Source organism: Cyanistes caeruleus, chromosome 4 (assembly GCF_971803275.1).
Source record: "Cyanistes caeruleus chromosome 4, bCyaCae1.hap1.1, whole genome shotgun sequence".
Classification (NCBI taxonomy): Eukaryota; Metazoa; Chordata; class Aves; order Passeriformes; family Paridae; genus Cyanistes; species Cyanistes caeruleus.
The window spans coordinates 39,031,756-39,050,074 of NC_141704.1; the positions used below are offsets into that span (position 1 = coordinate 39,031,756).

At 37.9% G+C, this 18,319-nt stretch overlaps 1 protein-coding gene across 1 annotated transcript in view; it reads left to right on the top strand.

Annotated features, from left to right (window-relative positions):
• Positions 1–18,319, top strand: part of LOC147653588 (uncharacterized) — a 130,039-nt gene that overhangs the window by 95,614 nt on the left and 16,106 nt on the right. Inside the window, exon 5 of the mRNA XM_086887772.1 lies at positions 14,878–14,984. The gene's annotated coding sequence lies outside the window, so the exon portion shown is untranslated. The remainder of the gene's footprint in view (positions 1–14,877; positions 14,985–18,319) is intronic.

Sequence of the window (18,319 nt, forward strand, 5' to 3'; positions counted from 1 at the left end):
AAGATATTTTGCAGTACAAAATCAAGGAATTTAAAATTCTTTGGAATGGTAACAGGGCCTGCGTTTTTTGGTTTCCTAGGAAACAAAGTGGCCTAGACTCCCTGTGCCAAGAAGCAACTGGAACATCAGGTCAAAGGCTTAATTAAATTTTATGTGAATTACTCAGCAGTAAAAAACAGTTAGCCTGCTCAGGAAAGATGATGCTTCTTATGTCAATCAAAAAAGCACTCGGGTGGAAAAAACTTCCACAATTAAAAGACAAACACAAAAATAATAATCACAACTAAAAAGCACCAAGATATAAGTGTGCCTGCTTTACAATTTAAGGAGCTAAGCATCATCAATATTTCAAACTCTTAACTTTGTCTTGCAACTGATCTTTGCTGCCTGTTTCCTACCATCACTAGAAATGACTTGTGATCAAGAGGAGGCAGCTCCACGAATTCATCTGATGTGTGCCATGGTCATGAAGTTCAACAAAACAAGTCTTAGATGCATCGTTAAAATTCATCCTCGTGCTGTCAGATGAAACAGAGTGTGTAACAGACTTCTCAGTAAACTCTTTGAAATAAACAAAATATTATCTTGAAACGTCTCAGGGGACCTAATTTTTGCAAAGTATATGGAAAGGAGCAAAGATAGCTGCTCAACAGACACCTCTCCTCATGGTTTGCAAGCTGGCTTCTGGATGCTCCTCTTCACCAAACACATTTTGGGCACTAAAAGCTACCCTTGAATGGCAGCTCCTCCATGCAGGCTGCCTTGCCTGGACTTCTAAAGCCATCAGCTTTATCATTATTTCTCTCCTTTGTGACATGGTTTGTGCAGGCAGCAGAGCAGACCCCAAATCTGTTGCTGTTTCACTGCTGAAATAGGGTTAAAGCCAATGCTTCTACCCCAGATTTTGACACATAAATGAGATAGGGTTTTGGCATCACCTCCTAATTTTCTTGTTTATAAAGTATCCTTGTGACAGTAAAGCTTAACAGTTTGCATTAATAGCAGATCAGGGTAACAGACAGTGTAAAACCCACGTAACTATACATGAATGTGATGCAGATACACCAATTTTCAGATCAGATTCCTTTCCTTTCAAAGTTCATTTAAGTGGTAACAATTTTAGGGGGACTTCTATGTACATAAAATGCAAAGCATTTGTGGATATATATGGAAAAAATTAATAGTCTGCTTGCTTTTAAAAAATAAATAGAAAAATGTGGGGAAAGCACCCAAAATATTGTAATAAATCTCTTTCTTACTGACTGAACTTCTCAGTGAAGCCATAATATCTAATTTTGAGGGTATCATCTGTTGGCAAAGAAACAACTGTCATATCACCATTTCTGTAGCATGACTTCATTGGCAGACTGGAAAAGAACAGCCAGATGGTTTGCAGAAAAAGAGCCTTCTTTAATTAATGAATATTTTTAAAAACTAACACCCCCAATAGACACAAATAACATTTCTGATAAATAAATGTGTTGGAATATTACTAGTTCTATCTTTAGAAGCCTTCTCCCACATATACATCCTTCTATTTTAAGCAAAATTCATTATTTTGTAAAAAGAATTTAGATGAATTTCACATCTGAGAAGGGGTTATTAGAACAGACCAAATGTAATATAAAATTTCTGCATTTCCAGTTCCTGACCTACATATGGCTATTATGTCAGTTATTGTTGGATTTTTTTCCCCCAGATTTCTCTTTTGTTTGTAGCATCCTACTCAATAAAGATTAATATTTTACTAGGGAATTCATCTATACTTGAGACTGAATTTCAAATTTAATTCTAAGTTATGAATTTAGACTTGGCAATAACATACAACAAGATTCTATGACAGGACAGTCATTCTTCTATGATTAGCTTTTCTAATATTTTCACTGCTAATAGAATCTGACTTACACTTTTGTTTTTCAAAGTCTAAGCCCAGGATTATCAGGAAAAATTTGAAAATACTTGAGTGAATACTGTATCTATATACATCTAAGTACTGCATGTGACTATATGTGTAAAATGTGTACATCTTAATTGCAGACTTTATGAAATGAAAACAGAAAATATAGGCCTACCACTGAAAGAGGAAAGAGTGCAACTTCTGATCCAGGGGAGGGTGAGGGATTTAATGTCACTCTTTTCAGACTTCATAATGAAGCATTTCAGTAAACCATTATAATAAGGCTTAGCTGTGACCATCAATGTAAGTAAGGCAATAAGAAAAATAGAGGGTTTGGTAATTAAATCAGATTCCCATGTCAAAGCATATGACCAGCAGTGATAACTTTAATATAAACAAGCAAACTAATAACCATTGGGGATTTTATAGAAGAGAAATCTGTGGCTGCCAGAGAGTCAAACTGAGAACCATATGCAGGTTTGAATACAAATGTTTAATGGAATGTTCCATTTCATTCAAAATCTCAAAAAGGACAGTTATCCTCATACAGGCCAGAATTATGAAAGAAATAATTTTTAAGATGGTAAGATTTTTCAGACTGAATATCCTGATGAAATTAACTTCAGAAAATTACCATAACAGCATTTCAACAACCAGGCATTATTTTTAAGAGTTCATAATGATGGAATTCAAAGCCAGTGGGACAAAAAATAAAAGTAAATAAAGTGAATATAAATATAAGACACAAGGCTGGCAGTAAAGAAACTTTTTAAGAAGTTTTAAGCATAATCACCATGGGGAAAAAAAAGAAAATAAAATACAAATTAAGTTCTTTTTTTTTCAAAGGATTGTAGAACCTACAAGGCTATTTAAACCAACAAGTACATTTTTATCATTGAAGTAGACACAAGATTTTTCCTGTTTCTGCTTTTACAGGTGATTACACCTTTAAATATGTTCAATATGCTTTTCTTCCATTCACCTGCCAAAAAGATGAAGTTCATATTGCCTGACTTTTTATGGAGCTATTGGTAACAATCTTCCTTTTATTTTGCCTGCTTTAACTGAAGCCTGCTGTTCTGCTAAAGAAATACTTTGCAGTACCAATATCATGATATTCCATCTGTTCAGGAAATTCCAATTTTGTTTGCATTGTTGATTCAGCTTATGTTAATGAGATGAAGATATTTGCCTTTTTATTATATTTTTGTGCAATATAACTTTTTCCTCTTATATGGCTTATAGAGGTTAATATTTACAGAATATCAGCCAGAATTAGAGCAAAATTGCTTATGTTTGTGGTCACTGATAAGCTGGCTACAAAAAAACTATGCCAATTTTTTTACAGGTTGCATCACCACTGTGAGAGCAGAGCTTTGATTGTTTGGGTACTTAAGTTTTTAAAGATTTGAGTATTGAATCTTCACTCTGTGCTTCCATTAGTTAAATGTGTTTCTTTCCACAATGATATTGCTTAACCACCTGGGACAATATTAAAATTGTCCTGGAAACAGACACTGTGGTTAACTCTCAGTAAGGAGAGGCACAGAAATTACATGCAGCAATTTATTGAATTCAGAGATTTCACCATAAAAGGCAATTTATACAAAAGTATTTCAGTTTCAAACCGCAGTGGTATTATCTCTATAATAAATTATCATACCCTTTAACCTCTCACCTGTGTTCTGCACACTAATCCATTTCTGCAGTGAATACATTCAGAAGCAGTTTCAAATGAAAGTTATTAAAATATCTTCTAGTGTCAAAGACAAGAAATAGTTCTGATGCAAGAGCAAATCTAAACATTAATTGGTGAGGTTTTTGGGTTTTCCTTCTGGGATATTTTTAGTGATACAGTTCAGTAGTTGTATGGTGTATTTAATTGGGATTTCTGAAATATTCCTGTTTTTCACAGTACAAAAATGAAGATACTATCTAGAGAGAAGTTATTTAGAAACACCTTTCTGTAGGAATGCCATCAATAGCGGTTACACTTCAGGAAAACATAATGCATCATTCAATTCATGGAGTTTACCTGTACATGGTTTATATATTTCTTCCTATACCTGCAGTGAAAGGAGACTGTTTTGTATCATAGACAGCATGAAACTGGAATAGCCCTGACAGAATTACAGCAGTTTCTGTTAAACCTGTATGTGCCTGACTCATGTTAGTGCAGAGGCTGATTTCTATGATATGAGCATTGAAATGCAGGGCTGAAAGACCAAACTCTTGTGCTCTGGAGATGCAGGCAGGGTACAAGTGCCTGAATACCTTTTTCCAGCACCTTCTCTCCAGTTACTTCACTAGCTTACAACTTCCAGTTAAGTGAAGAGAATGGTTTATATGAGTGTTGGTGGGCTGTGAACTTTAAAACTAAAGCAGGTCTGAGTAACACAGGAAAAAAATACATTGGTTTCTCCTGAGGTTCTGGTTTGAACCTCAGGTTTCTTGGAGAATCTTCATGTTCTTCTGGGTACTCTGAGCTTCTAGCATGTTCAAATTTCTAATACCTTTTCCTAACCCTTCTCCCTGAGTAAATTACCCTAGCAAAAATTATCCTATTAAAAATGTCTTTCTGCCTTGGAACTCTGCTGTCTTAATCCCTGGTGCTATATTTGGAAATGCCTGCAAATGTAGGAAAATTATAGTTCTAGAAGATGCCATAGACCAATCTGTATCCTTCAGTGTGGCTTTTATTTAATTTGTATCTTTTTGTGGTATACACCTGTCACATGTTCATGCTTGAGAGTACCAAAGAGTCCCATGGGTGTTTCCATAATTACAGATTTGCAATATGTTTTCTAGAGGCTACATTTCTGTGAATTGCAAAATCATTCTTCAAAGTACATGTTCTTAAAACTGGATTTTGAGAAATCTTTAATCTCTAGTTGACACAGAGAACTCACAGAGAATTGTATTTCTGCAACCCCAGTTCAGAATTTCATCTTAGCAAAAAGACAAGCCCTTGATGTATCTGTTTAGTTACTAGTAAAATCATTGTAGAACAATAGAGGTATCAATAAATTAGCCATACTAGAGTCTTTGGCAAGAATATCTTTGCCTGGGATAAACCCCTGCCTTTGAACTGCTCCAATGGGAATCCTGCTGATTGTAATGGAATGTCTTGCTTGTACCTGAAAACTGGTATAACTTTGAAGCTGTTTTATTTTATATTCTTAAAGGAAGCTAATAAGTCTAGGTCTGTGACTGCATGTACAATGGAAACCTGAAGTAATCAAAGGCTAAAGACAAACGTCCTTGCATATACGAGGAAAAGATGTAAATTGGTACTCAACTCTTTGGATCATGGTCTAACTAGAGATTCATGCTCAAAAAGCATCCAATGAATCACAATTAGCACAAAATTTTGATCAAGAAAATGTACATGCTGATAGTTAAAAATTTAACATGCAAATAATGCAATTGGCTTCAATGGGTTACTATAAATTCTGCCCATTCCTAAGGTTTTTGTTTGCTTGTTTCAGAAGAACTGGGACGTGAATAAATGAAATCATCCTTTGGGTTGCTCTCAGTCATACAATGACTCACCTGCCGTGCTGATAACAGAACTGTCTCTGCTGGATCTGTATTGCTTTCCCTATGTTTCTGGCACCAGGCTCACTGCTAGCTCAGTATGAACTGCAAACTTAACATCACCATCTGCTACCACTCAAGTGGTACAACTCTTTCCCAGCATTCCTGATGTTTGATGTGCCAAAAGCAGAGATTTTAGAATTTGTCAGTGCTTTGAAACTGGAAAGTGTGAAACTACATCAGTTTTATGTCCATTCTGTTCTTAACACTTGCATAGGCTGATCTGGTTTTTGGAGATCTCTGATTCTATAGAAAGTTAAAAAAGAAAAAAAAAAAATCAGGATGCAAAGGTCACTCTGGGGATGTATGTTTATTGTGTATGTTTGTGGTGATTGTTACAAGACACACCCCTCATATATTCCTACATAGCAGAAAGATAAAAAAGAAACACTTGTCTTAAATCATAAGAAACAATGAATCAGATCCTTGCCAATCTAGAATGGGAACTCTTGATGTAAACAGAGAGGACTTCAGCAGGAAAGTTAGAACTGGAAAAAAACCTTAAACGAAAATGCCATCCATAGAAAGATGGAATAAATTGTAGGTAAGCCTGTTTGGAAGAAAATTTACAATGACTAAATTTCCACTTAAACCTGCCCATATGGCAAATCAGAGAGAGTTCAAGAGCAGAAGAGGATTTTGAAGACAAGACTGTAATAATCATAAACTGATTTTTCTTGTTCCATGTCTATGCTCTTGTCCCACATATTGATGACAGGGAAGAGGATAGTGAGCGAAGGCTGCTGACCAAACTGTGCGAGGAAGGGAATGTGGAAACACATTTATATCCTCTAACAAGGATGTATCCATCCCATTCATGCTCTTAACAAATCTCTAAATAAGTTTCCAGAGACTTTTTCTACAATCTCCTCAATCTGATGGGGAAATAAACTAAAATGGAAAATCCTATGGTGATCCAATTGTTTGCAATAGAAGTAAGGCCCTTCTCCAGGTGAGGGACTGGACCAGATGATCTCCAGTACTCCTTAAGACTTTAATCCTCAAATGCTGTATCACTTTACCTTGTTACCAAAGAAACATGCAGTGGGAAGGGACATTTGTTGCTTGAATGTTCATCCATTGACAAGAAGAGTGGGAAGTTACTATCCTGGCCATGAATATGGGTGTCCATACCCAGTGAGACAAAATGACTGCCAAAACCAGTATTGTGTACTTCCAGCAGATGGTAAGGAAGAGAATAATAATGGATCAAGCAATCAATGATACTTCCTATTCCTGGAATTCAAGTATCATAATATAAATTATAAAGAGAAATAGTAGAAATAATAAATAAAACATTATCCTCTTCATTTTCAGACACCTCATTGTTTTGCACTCAAGAAATAAGGAACTGACAAGTGTTTCAATAAATTTGTCTTGATGGTATCCATCATATTGGTTTGTTCAGTATGTGCTGCAGTAGACAGTATAGAGTGGCAAGAGATGACCTCCCACTTACTTTGTCCTGTGTCCTAGCTCACAAATAGCTGCCAAAAAGCAGGGCAATCTGCACCTGAGTGTGCCAAGGTTGGAGGAACTGTTTGAAGAGCAGTGTGAGGCAGACAAAAGAAGACACACCTTGCCAAGCCTCCCAGAAAAACAAAATTTTTTTTTTTTTTTTTTTTTGAATTTGAATTTGAATGAGAAAAGCAGTGGTTATTGCAGTGCAGGAAGATACTGAGAAATTGTTATTTTTAAAGAAAGCTGATATTGGGCAACAAATTGGCAATTGACTGCCATTCCTTCTTTTTTTTTTCTGTCATCCCTGCCTAGTACATTTGTGTTTTCTATTTAAGAACAGCTAATCCTTCCTAGCATGCTGAAAATACATTTGGTGTTCTTAACAGACTTGTTTTAATTAAACCATACAGGAAATCTACCTTCTGACTGGTTGATCTGAGGTATCATATTCCCTGACAAAATTATTGCTACCTGACAAGAACCCACATGATTGAGAAAAAAAGAAATGAACATCTGGACCTAGAAATAAAATTCTGCCCTATGTTTGGATCTAGATCTGTTGAAGTGGATGTAAGATGGATGTACATTCCAGTTATCTCTTCAGACCTGGAAAGCACCTCTAAGGTTTTGGATAAGGTCTAAAATTAAAACAACTACCTCATCTTAAAATATTTCTCCAAACTGGAAGAATGTTGATTGACATATGCTAGGGGCTGAGGAAAATGAACTATCCAGCCTGAAACATACGTGTTTTACTTGCTTTGTGTTATGTACCCTCCCTAAGGGAATAGATCCTCTCTGTATGTACTTCTGGCTTCCTCCAGATCCTATAGAAATCTCAGAAATAGTGGATTTCTTTCCAAAGCTTGCTCAGTGTCAAACTTTTCTTCTGAGAAATAACTTTACATAAAAAGTTTCAGAAAAAGAATTTGTAGGTAAAATTTGTCCGTTTCCCAGCTGAGCCTCCTAAACCCAACTAGTTTTTCTGCAGGATCTAACAAATTACACAAAAACTGGCAAAAGACATTTAGGTAAACATTACAGGACCTCGGCAGATCTGTTTATATTCATAATCCAACATTTCTGGCTATCTTGGGCCTGGAAAGCCCTGTCACAACCATTTCAATTCCTTTAGAGAGAGCCAAGGAGACTGTCCCATGCCATTACCCATTGCTCAATGTAATGTGTAGCTGGAGCTGGAGCTGAGGTCCCTTTCTGGGGACTCAGAGTGTGACAAAATTGCTGCTGGGCCTGCTCTGTTAAACAGCACACATTCATCAGGGCCTTCAGAGGCAAGGGCTGATCTCTGTGGATTTGCTTTGTTGGACTGAAACATGCATATGCACATACAGAGGTGAAAGCCACAACCTTCTGAAATCAGTGGGAGTCACTGCTTCCATGAAGTTTTAGAGCTGTTCCAAGGGCTTGTTAACTTGTTTGGAGTAAACATGCACTCAAACATCATAATTTCTGCCCTGGGCTTTGCAGATGTGTTCTTCCACTCAGTGTGACATTTCTTGTGTATAGTAGAAATTCCTCAGGTTCCAGCCCATATTTTTTTTCTAGTATTCATCTCAGACCTAAAATGAGACCATGTTTTTAGCTGCTACTTTTATGCAAAAGATTAAAATAATCATAAAATCAGTTTGAGCTGTAGGGTATCTGAGGCTGTTTTTTTCTCCTGACCATCAAAAACTCATCCTGAAGTCTGCCTTTTGGCTGCTGAGTCCTATGTTCTCTTCAAGGATCTTTAGAGGATGGACAGATGTCATATTTTGATATAATAAATTGAGCTTTCTAAAATATACTGAAAAGACTGCTTGATTACTTTGTAATATAGGCAATTATGTCCACAGAGCCATGCCGTGATAGGCAGCTGAATTAATAAAGGCATGTTCAAAAATTGCCTTGGCTTTTAACATAAAGATCGAGTAGGAGGAAATTGCCAAATACATCTCTTACTGAATCTTCTGGGTGTGAAATTTTAACTCATTGTGGTGGATATGTCTGATTATTTTCGATCACAACTATTTTCTTCAATATTATATTCGCACAGAACTACAAACTCAATGGTTTACAGAAAGGGAGAATGGACACAGAGTTGATGTTCAGTTCTGTGCCTTTAAGGCTTTAACTGATCACAGATGCAGCAGATAACACAATGATTTACCTGTGTGAACCTTGTCAGCCCTGTGAAGCTTATAATTATTCAAATTAGAAAAGTTTATGGAGTTCACAGAAAGAAATATTAACTTGAGAACCTGGAGTTTTTGTTTTCCTCACATTTACTGATAACCCAAATTCTGCCATGTCTAGATTCTTCAGCATTGAAATTAAGTGGAAAAAACAGTTTGGCAGCTAACTAATGCATTTGCCATTTGCAAGAAAAGTGGCTCTAAGTAGGAAACAGAAAATGGTGTTAATAGTTGATGTTCAGCATGCTGAGCAAACAAATTTGGCTTTCAAGTCTGGCATTACTGGTTTTATATTATACTGATGGATTTTTTGCAGCTAGAACCAGTGTTATCGAACATTTCCTTTTCCTGTGTTTCATATATATTTTTATTATGATTTCCCATTGTCTGTAGTGATAAAGAATAGTAAGATTAATTTCAATATTTTGAAAATTTATATCTATTTCTTATTAAATTACCAGAGGATAGTTCATGGTTTGTTTTAGCATAAAATCCTTGGAGAAAATGTACATTTGAATGGTCATTTTCCTCTATGCATTATATTTTCAATGCCTTGGATCTCAAGACAACAAAATTATCTTAAACATTTCTATTTTTCTATTGCAATGAAAAACTGCAAGGATTGGAGCTCTGGAACTAGTTTGTGCACCAGGATTTAATAAGGAGTAGCTAAGAAATAAAGAGCGATCTGTATGGAGAAACCAGTGGATCTCTTTTGCAGCACCCAGAATAACTTGGCTAGCTTTATTCATGAAAGTCAGGAACTATTTCTGCAAAGTTCCTTTTCTTCTACGAGTGCTGTGGCACTTTTCTTGCAGCAAGAGACCTTGGGGTAGTCTATCTGGGGGACAGGGATGGGAAAAGACTGTTGTTTCTGCAGAAATCCATGCAGCTCTGCTTTAAATGCTGCTCCTGCCTGGGAGATGCACTCCCATTTTGCTGTTAATGGGTGTTTCCTCGGTGACAAAGGTGAGTCCTGAGCTATGCAACCTGGGGTGATCACAGAGAAAAAGGACTGCTGATAAACAGTGGAACCTGTTGAACCAGTAGCCCAGGGAAAGTACGAGATGCTATCATCAATGGCTCCACAGGAAAAAAAAAAAAAAAAAAAATTCTGAAAGGTTTTGGCAAATAAGTAGAGACACAAATAGTCTTAAAAGAGATAAGTCTGTGTTGTCAGATACCTCGAATTTAAAAATTGCTTCTCTGTAGGGCTTTGAGGACATAAACACCATTAAGTAATCACTTTTATACAGGTGGGGGTTTTTTTTCAGATTCTTGGAAGGGGTGCTTTGGCAAGATCTGACAAGCTGTCTGAAAAGCCAAACACTGAAAATAAAATTTTCAAAGGAAAACATTTCAATGAAAGACAAATGAAGACATTTCAACTTCAACGCAAGTTTTGACACTCAGTCAAAAAGTTGGAGTGTAGCCAGCATTTTGTACCCTACCTAAGTCAAAATCCAAAGACAAAGTCCTGTTCAGGAATCTAAGATTGCTCAGGGATCTCTTTCTAAGGCCATCAGGCCCCATTTAAAAGGTACTTGTCATTTGCCTAATGGTACTGGAGTGCACTGATCCTTGTTATGACACAAACATTTACCATGGTAGAGGAAAATCTGAGTTTGGTTCTCTGTTATCCCAAAAATTTCTCCTGCTTAGAGCACTAGGATATGGGGAAGAGAGATCATATCTGCTGAAACTATGACCATGACAGAGAACACAGCTCTGCAAGTTTGAGTGTAAGGGCAAGAGTGGATAAAAGAGGCCCTGGCTTCCTGCTCCAGCTGCATAAATTTAATCTGCACGAATTGAGAAAGCATCAAGTCAATTTAATTTTTTAATCACAGAATATGTCAAGTTGGAAGGGACTGACAGGGATCATCAAAACCCAGCTCCTGGCCCTGCACAGAACCATCCCCAAGAGTCACACCCTGTGCCCGAGTGTTGTATAAATGCTTCATGAGCTCTGTCAGGCTGGTGCTGTGATCACTGCCCTGGGGAGCCTGTTCAGTGCCCAGCCATCCCCTGGGGGAAGAACCATTTTCCAATATACAAACTAAACTTCCCCTCACACATCTTCAGGCCATTACCTCAGGTCCCATCACTGATCATCTCATAGAAGAGATCAGTGTCTGTCCCTCCACTGCCCCTTGTGAGGAAGCTGCAGACTGCGATGAGGTCTCCCCTCAGTCTCCTCCAGGCTGAACAGACCAAGTGACCTCAACTGCTCTTCACACAGCTTCTCCTCAAGGGCTTCACCATCTTTGTAGCTCTCCTCTGAACACTCTCCAATAGTTTAATGTCTGTTTCATATTGTGGCACCCAAAACTGCCCCCAGCACTGGAGGTGAGGCTGCCCCAGTGCAGAGCAGAGGGGACAATCCCCTCCCTTGCCTGGCTGGCCATGCTGTGTCTGATGCTCCCAGGACACTCCAGGTTGTCTGGTGCCTCCTGGCTGCCAGGGCACTGCTGACTTCAACTCACTTTAATTCCCTTTGTAGGGTAGAGCAGTAGATGGGGAAAAATAGTGAAAGACACAAAGAAAGCTAGACTTATTTTGAAAAATGGATTGTGAAGAACCCCATGAGGTTTGACAGCAGAAGCTGATACTTCTCTTATTTTCAGGGGCTGGGATTCATATCTCTGGAGAGAGCTGGCACATGGGTGAAGCTGAGCCTTTCTGCCTCTGCATACCTGTGAGCCTGCTAGCCCTGCCCCTGAAGAAAATATTCTAGATTTTTGTTGTTTTTGTTTTATTTCCTCTGGCTTCACGGAAGCCAGGTATTACTCTGGGCTGCTTGTTTAGATGCTCAATTGAAACACCTAATCATTAACTGATTTCATCAGAAGAAGAAATCAAATAATATTAAAAGCTATGCATTTTAAATAATGACTCAAACATGGCATTCTTAATTGCCATGAGGGCCAGGGAGATTATTCAATGCATTTAAGGTAAAAAAAGTCACTTTCACATTTGATCTGAAAATCCAAGGAAGTCAAGTGAAAAAAAAGCAAAAAGTATCAAAAAGAACAATTTTTTTTTAATTTTTTTTGTCTCAGATTACTTGATAATAACATCCTATGATGGATACATAGTGATTTGCAGTAATGATCCTGGGTCTCTTTTATGCTTGTTCCATACATGAGAAGGGCCATGGATCTAAGCAACAAAAGTCAAACATCTGATCAGCAGTATTTACTTCTTTTTGGAGTGTACAAGACTTTGGAGGAGGTGGGGTGCAGAGAGGAGGTAAATACCAGAGAGGCAAATACCATAGGACTGGGAAGGTCATCTAAATCAATCATAAATAATGAGGCATCTGCTATTAAAAATAAATCAGCATCACTTTGTCACTATCCAATTTCCCATTAAATTAGTTTCTAGATACGACATCAGGTTCAATCTTTTCCTGTAAGTATTGATGCTTTATTATTGTAAAATGTGAACACTGGAAGAGTGAAAATGGTTGATGCATATTAATAATCACACTTCTTGAAAAGGTGTTCCTCTTGGTGTGCTGCCATTCCTGCTGGCATTTATGATATACAAAGTATAAACCAAACAGGTAACTCCTACCTCTGCACTTTTGATAAGGTAGTGGATTCTTTGCATAAGTAAATACTGGTTGACTTTAACCTTGTATACACTGTTAGTAGAAAAACAATACTATAACAAAGACTGTCAATCCAAGAATTTCATTGCAATCTAACAATTCTATCTTAATTAAAATGTCTCCTTAGAGAGAGTAATTTTGCCTCAAAACACTGCTCAGATGTGCTGGATGGCACTATCTTCCTAGTAATAATTTAATAAAATGCTGTCAATATCATTGTCTTACCAGTTAATCTACTTTACTTGTTCCCTTGTGTCCTCATTGGAGGTTTCTTATTTCACTTGGAGTTACATTTCACTGAACTATAAAAAAGAGTTATATAAAATGTAGTAATTCAGTTTTATCTGTTCCTGGTGTTTGCATAACCAACACATCAGTGGTTCCCTTTCTCAGTGGCAGGGTGGGCTCACTTACAACAAGGGTCCTCCAAATTTAAACCAGGCAAAACATAGGACAGGATTTGGCCCGTCATATAGTTAGGTTGTACCTTTATAGTTAAGAGTGTAATTGTTAGCATGTGACAGCTGCAGCCACAGTGAGGAAAGGGCCTTGCCTGATTGACTGTGCCAGGACTGTCATATTAGATGGATGGTGGAGGGAGCACTTCTGTCAGGACTCCTTGGCACACCCCCCATGAAATTACTGCTTTCAAAAGCCAGCCTTGGACAGCATGCAACTGTGTGCACAGTAGATGATCTAGGTGTAAGGAAACTCAGTGGGACTGGTACAGGCCAGGAATTGTGTTACAATTTAGCTGAGACTGCTTTCCATTGCCTCATAAACCTGCAGCTTCAGCATCTCAGGGGAAATGCATTTGCATTACAAAGGGTGATGACCCTACTGAGGAAATGGCTTTTGCCACTTCAGTGTAGCTGCTCACAAATGGGGCTGCTAAACCTTGCCATACCCCGATGGTCTGATTCACCGTTGATTGTGACCTTTTAAGACCTTTTTTAATACTCAGCAAGCCCACAGCCATCAGCCATCTGTACTTTAATCCCCAGGCACAGTTCAGCTCAGTGAACTTCCAGGGATGAAGCTGACTGCTTAATTTCTTCTCTGTTTGTCTTACATCTTGTTCAGCATCTAAAAACACATCACAGCTTTAAGCTCATGAAAGCACAAGAAATTTGCCAGCTGCAGTCCCACACTTCATTTTCCCTGCATTCTCATTTTCTTCAATTTCTCCACAGCATACAAGGCACCAGCAGCACACCCATCATTTTCCAGAATACTTTGCTTTACACAGCATGGGAAAATCTTCAGTGCTGCACTTTCAAAACACACAAGGCAATGTTCAAAACTTTGGTGTGGGCTCAATTCATGTCACATGGCCTGGTGAGAAATGACCTCTTGGTTGGGGCTAAACATCAATGAAGACTAAAATTGACAGTTAATTTCTGCAATCCTGTTCTTCTGGTGGGGCTGGGGCTTCCCCTTTGACATTCCTGATTCACATTTGCTCAGGTCCAAAGACGAAATCCACATTAGTGAGAAAGTTGATGCTGCAGTTTACAAGAAGCATGCACTTCATTGCATTAATAAGACAACATGAAACTGTTGTATGCATGTTCTCTCCCAGATTTGCCCTAAACCAGGACAATGCAGTATGTCAGCAAATTGCCTGGGAGAAGGGTAGACTATTTTACATGAAAAGCAATTGTTACTCTGTAGCTTTAAGAGCCTTAAAACATGAGCATTATTTAGTTCTTCAAGTAAGTTATTGAAAATCTTATCAAAAGCATTCTTTACCAGAAGGAATTAACACTTTAAATTAAATAAAAAGAGTGAAATTTATTCTGAACAGACAGAGAGCAACTAGAAGCCAGTCATGCTCCAGAGCACCGGAAGACTGAGAAAAGCATTTCAGAAGAGAAGCAAAGTTCTATTTCTTACAAAGCCAACTTCTGCTCACTCTCAGTGACAGGTTTGGACAAAGCTGCCTTAAGGTAGATAATCCCAGTGCTGTGTTTTCAAAGGTATCTTCTACCCATAAATGCTTATGTTGAGAGGAACTCAGCAACTCGAAGTGAGAAGCTCTGCTTTTTTTTGGCTCAGGACACACTGAATAATTTCTTGCCTGCATTGTTCAAAATTTCTTCCCAAAACAGACTGTTCCTATGGAGCTAGTGGCATGGAGTTCATCAGGAGATGGAAGTCAGGACCCTTGCCAATTTTCCTATTTGAACAATTGCTTTCACCATAAATGAAGACAAGAGTGAGTATATTACAATTTTTCATTAAAAATTTCTAAAGCTTGTATTCAGAAAAGTCAAAATATTTCACTTTGGGTTGAGTCAGTTTTAATACAAATTTATCTGAGCTACTCAGGAGTCCTTAGGAAGCTGTGCTTCAAGTGCTGAGTATCTCTGTTCACTCAGGCTTCCTAGCTGGACAATGTTTTATGTATTTTAGGTTGGGCCATGATTTTAGCGTAATGCACAGCCTCAGGGGAGACCATGTGCTGCCATGGGTCAGGTAGTCCCACACCCCAGCCTGGTCCATATGAATCCTTGGTGTCACTGTCTTGGATTAAACAGTGAAAAGCAAATGCGTGGATTAGATTTTCAGAGGAGGTAGAACAATTCTTTTCAGAACACAATCCAAATATGGGAAAAATGCTGTCTTGGGAGAGAAAAAACAAAAAGAGATTGGACTGGTATGTGATTGAAACACAAGTGCAAAGCAGTAACTGAAGTTGTTGGAGAAAATTTCTACATGTTCAGAAGATCCACAACATGCCTCTGCAGAGCCCATCCCTGTTTTACATGGGCTGGACCCCAAGGATGAGGATTTACCCTCTAGTCCCCACCTCTTTTAGCTGCTGATTTGGATTGTATGAATGGAAGCTTACTTTTGTGTGAAGCAACACTGGTGGTGCTTCAAGGCTGCATTATTCAGTGAGCCTGGTATGTCAGTGGGAAAATGAACCAGTTTCTGTAAACCAGGAAAAATAAAGCACTTAGAAAATCACTCTGTGAAATCTGGAAGATGACCCACTAAGTTTGATTTGCTTGCTTTGTGATGCTCCCAGGGGCTTTGTTCTGTTTAGAGTTTGGTATTAAGTACTCTAATGGTGACTGTAGATGGGGGCCTTTTTAATTTGCATAATCTTCTCATGGGACTACAGCTGCTAATTTGGTGATTAATTATCCATATTACACACTGTTTATTTGACCATGCCTAGATTAATTTATCTTTCCAAGCAAATCACATTCAGATATGAATTTGCATATCTTGATTACATTTTAATGCCTTGGCTATCATTGTTTCTTCCCTGGGTACCTCATGAGATTAGAGCAGAGTGCTCAAGCAGGGAATGATGGAATGTCTTAAATGACATTGCACATCACTGGACAGACCATGCACATAACTCCATGTAAATGGAAGAATTCTTCCTTTTACTCCCGGGGAGTTAAGACACCTAGACTGCAGGTCCTTTGTTAGCTTTGTGGCATTATTACTTAAGGTTATGTGAAGAAAATAGCTCATTTATGTTTAAAAATTTAAACTATATTGGTGTTCATAGATTTTCATCTAAATTCGAGCTTTTCCAAAATTTTTCCACCTTTATAGGAAGAATAAACATATGTAAAGCTTCTCCCTAATTTTACAGTAGAAGTCACTAGTATAGCATGTGTACTTTGAGAACAAGATTCAGCATGCAACATGGAAAACCACTGAATATATTCCAATAAAAAACAGAAAACCAATTTGTTCCTGACATGATTTTCAGAGACACGTTTTTGCAGGAATTGCATTCTAACACAGTTGGAATCTGTGCAAACAACAGGAAGAATTATTTGCTTATTCATAATAAACTTTCCACTCTAGTATCCCAACAGACAACTAGGAAATTCTCTTTATTAGGCAAGCTGCTTATCCTGAATAACTACAGGTTATATTTAGAATTTTGTATTTCTCTTTTATTTACTTTTACAGGCCATGCACCACAGTGGCATTACAGCTATGTATAGTCTTAAAAATAGAATAATATTTATTGTATAAAGAATGAATTTTTATAGTTATTATGATTAAAAAGTGTTCTTCTATGAGCATTTGTCTATTTCATCACAGCAATGATCTATACACAATATAAATTACTAAATGCAATATATCACTGTTGTAATGGTAATTAGTTCCATCATTCTCTACCAGAAAATAAAGGCAAAAAAATACACTGAGATCTCCAAACTCGTGGTTACACACAGGCTCATTTGGGAAGGGAGAGGAATGTTAAATGCATTAACTTATAGAAATCATTAACACTAATTCTATTTTCTCTCTTCTAAGCTCTCCTCCAACACTACTTGCATTCAGGAAAATAAAGCTACCAAATAAAACTGTAACTGTTAAAACTTGAAAAACCAAACATATTCTTATCTTTTGGAGGGGAGTTATTTGTGTGTTTAGAGCATTTTATCACCATGTGAAAGTCAATGACTCCTATCCATAGAACATTTCAAGAATTATGTCAAAATATTGGGAGCCTGACCCTAAAAACACATCCCTGTTAAAATCAATTTGATTATTCATAGGAGTGAAGCTTTTCACATGTGTTACTATTTGCTGTAGCAGACCCTTGACCTTTGGCTTTAAGGGAAGACAACACAGTTGTCATGATTTCACAATATAAATAGACACTATTAAAAGACCCAAAGTAACAACATAGGCTTACTGGGATTAAAAACAAAGCATCATAAATGTTTATGGGTATCACAAATAAAGGGAAAATTCAAGTTCATGTGAGCGCTGCGCATTTTTTGTTTGAAGTCCAAGTTCATGGGCTGCAGGTCTCCTCATGAAATGCCTGCCAACACTTGTATGCATATTCCCATATCAGTTTGATCCTCCTTTTAAAAACAAAACTGTGTTTTGTTGCACAATGAAGATGAAAAACAAATTAAACCAGAATCTTTACTCCCTAGGGAATGAAAATCAGCTTTGGAAATTGCATACAAACTTTTAATCATTATATTTTATGCTACAAGACTTTCAAAAGCCAAAGTAACATTTAAAAAAGGAGTGGGAGGGAGGCTACATCAAGAAGCCCCCAAAGACAATAAACAAAGCTGCTGGCAAACTTGATGCCTTTCTCTTTCCAAAACAGTGCTCTTTGTGTTATTGTCCTCAGTGAGGCATGAAGGGTTTGGATGAAATTCTTGCCACACTGAAACCAATGTAAAAAACTATCAATTTTCAGCCAAAATTTTATCCTCGGTATTAAATTAACAGAAAGAAGGGGGAAGAAAACGATGACCAAGGAGGCCCACAGCACAGGAGGCAGAAGCTGCTGTGGGCTGCAGCCACCAGCTGGGGATGCTCTACTGTCCCATAGGCTTGACCCTGCTGGACAGTGGGTCACCCTGTGCTGCTGGCATGGCCCAGAGCTTTGCACAACCGTGGCAGCTGCTCCAGCCCTTCCTGGCGTCAGTGCTCCAACCAGCAGCAGCTTGTCTTGGCAAGCGTGCTTCGCCAGCTTGGGAGGAGCAATCAAGGAGGAGGATCCTAATATACAGCTCTACTGAACTTGGAAAGACTTGGGAAATTGTG